We start from the raw sequence: 2,974 nt of genomic DNA, 5'->3' as shown, positions 1-2,974 counted from the left end.
TAAAACAAAGGGTTGACAACAGGTTAAATAGGGTAGTCAATAAAACAAAGGGTTTACAACAGGTTAAATGGGGTAGTCAATAAAACAAAGGGTTGACAACAGGTTAAATAGGGTAGTCTCTAAAACAAAGGGTTGACAACAGGTTAAATAGGGTAGTCAATAAAACATAGGGTTGACAACAGGTTGAATAGGGTAGTCAATAAAACATAGGGTTGACAACAAGTTAAATAGGGTAGTCAATAAAACAAAGGGTTTACAACAGGTTAAATAGGGTAGTCAATAAAACATAGGGTTGACAACAGGTTAAATAGGGTAGTCTCTAAAACAAAGGGTTGACAACAGGGTAAATAGGGTAGTCTCTAAAACAAAGGGTTGACAACAGGGTAAATAGGGTAGTCTCTAAAACAAAGGGTTGACAACAGGTTAAATAGGGTAGTCAATAAAGGAAAGGGTTGACAACAGGTTAAATAGGATAGTCAATAAAAGAAGGGTTGACAACAGGTTAAATAGGATAGTCAATAAAACAACCCGTTTGACAACAGGTTAAATAGGGTAGTCTCTAAAACAAAGGGTTGACGACAGGTTAAATAGGGGAGTCAATAAAACAAAGGGTTGACAACAGGTTAAATAGGGTAGTCAATAAAGGAAAGGGTTGACAACAGGTTAAATAGGGTATTCTCTAAAACAAAGGGTTGACAACAGGTTAAATAGGGTAGTCAATAAAAGAAGGGTTGACAACAGGTTAAATAGGATAGTCAATAAAACAACCCGTTTGACAACAGGTTAAATAGGGTAGTTAATAAAACAAAGGGTTGACAACAGGTTGAAAAGGGTAGTCAATAAAAGAAAGGGTTTACAACAGGTTAAGTAGGGTAGTCAATAAAACAAAGGGTTGACAACAGGTTAAATAGGGTAGTCTCTAAATCAAAGGGTTCCCATTAACAAAAGTTTAAATAAGGAAGTTTCTAAAACAAAGGGTTGACAACAGGTTAAATAGAGACAAAATGAGAGACACTAGAAAAAAGGAGTGTTAACAATGGTAACTAACTTAAAAAGAATAGGGAGAGACAATAGCAACATTAGCAAAACAAAAATGGGGACAACAGTATTACCATGGGTGATACTAAAATAAAAGGGGAGACAACAGTATTACCATGGGTGATATTCAAATAAAAGGGGAGACAACAGTATTAACATGGGTGATACTAAAATAAAAGGGGAGACAGCAGTATTAACATGGGTGATACTAAAATAAAAGGGGAGACAGCAGTATTACCATGGGTGATACTAAAATAAAAGGGGAGACAGCAGTATTACCATGGGTGATATTCAAATAAAAGGGGAGACAACAGTATTAACATGGATGATACTAAAATAAAAGGGGAGACAGCAGTATTAACATGGGTGATACTCAAATAAAAGGGGAGACAACAGTATTAACATGGATGATACTAAAATAAAAGGGGAGACAGCAGTATTACCATGGGGGATACTAAAATAAAAGGGGAGACAGCAGTATTACCATGGGGGATACTAAAATAAAAGGGGAGACAGCAGTATTACCATGGGTGATACTAAAATAAAAGGGGAGACAACAGTATTACCATGGGTGATATTCAAATAAAAGGGGAGACAACAGTATTAACATGGGTGATACTAAAATAAACGGGGAGACAGCAGTATTAACATGGGTGATACTCAAATAAAAGGGGAGACAACAGTATTAACATGGGTGATACTAAAATAAAAGGGTAGACAGCAGTATTAACATGGGTGATACTAAAATAAAAGGGTAGACAGCAGTATTAACATGGGTGATACTAAAGTAAAAGGGGAGACAACAGTATTAACATGGGTGATACTAAAATAAAAGGGGAGACAACAGTATTACCATGGGGGATACTAAAATAAAAGGGGAGACAACAGTATTACCATGGGTGATACTCAAATAAAAGGGGAGACAGCAGTATTAACATGGGTGATACTAAAGTAAAAGTGGAGACAACAGTATTAACATGGGTGATACTAAAATAAAAGGGGAGACAGCAGTATTACCATGGGTGATATACAAATAAAAGGGGAGACAACAGTATTAACATGGGTGATACTCAAATAAAAGGGGAGACAACAGCATTACCATGGGTGATACTAAAATAAAAGGGGAGACAACAGTAAAATGGGGACACCAAAACATAGACAGAGGCCTAAAGAAAATGTGGACAACAGTATCATGGGAGACATGGGATACAAATGGAATGGAAACAAATTAAAGCATGCAAAGATGACAACTTCACCCTCAAAACAAAGGGGGCATCAAAACAAAGTGAGGGGAGCACCAGAACATAGGGGGAGGCATCAAAAAAAAGTGAGGGGAGCACCAGAACATAGGGGGAGGAATCAAAACAAAGGGAGAATAAAAGCAGGATCAGGAGAGACCTCGGAACAAAAAGTCAAACTGCAAATCAAAATATGAGAGAAAATTGCAAAAGGAGAGACAAACAAATGGCATAGCGGGCAACCGCAGAACAGTGATGATCCAGGTAGAGTTGTCTTATCAAATGGAACAGCTGATAGAAATTCTGTCACTGCCCTCTTGATATGAAAAAAAACCTAAATATGTATTTCCTGACAACTTTCTAAAAGTTTCAATGGGAATAAAATGTGAAGCAAAAATACCTGGTATTTTGTATGTAAATAAAACTATTCAATGCTGTTATTTTATTTCAATTTGGAAGACGGTTAACGAATTGTAATTGTTACAATTAACAATTTTGGGTTAAAATAACAGGAGACTTCCAAAAAGCGGGAAAATTGTCAGAGTCCGTGTTTGAATGCAAAATTACTGATAGGATAAAGATAACCTTTCACCCGAGTTGAACTTCAAACTTTGAAACAGGCTATAGTGAACTCTAAACAGATGCTCGTCATGATTGCCAGCAGCCAATCAAATTTAAGTTTACAAAGCGGTGTTGGA

This window comes from Mizuhopecten yessoensis, unplaced genomic scaffold, assembly GCF_002113885.1.
Source record: "Mizuhopecten yessoensis strain PY_sf001 unplaced genomic scaffold, ASM211388v2 scaffold11011, whole genome shotgun sequence".
In the NCBI taxonomy this organism is placed as follows: Eukaryota; Metazoa; Mollusca; class Bivalvia; order Pectinida; family Pectinidae; genus Mizuhopecten; species Mizuhopecten yessoensis.
This window is presented reverse-complemented; position numbering follows the sequence as displayed.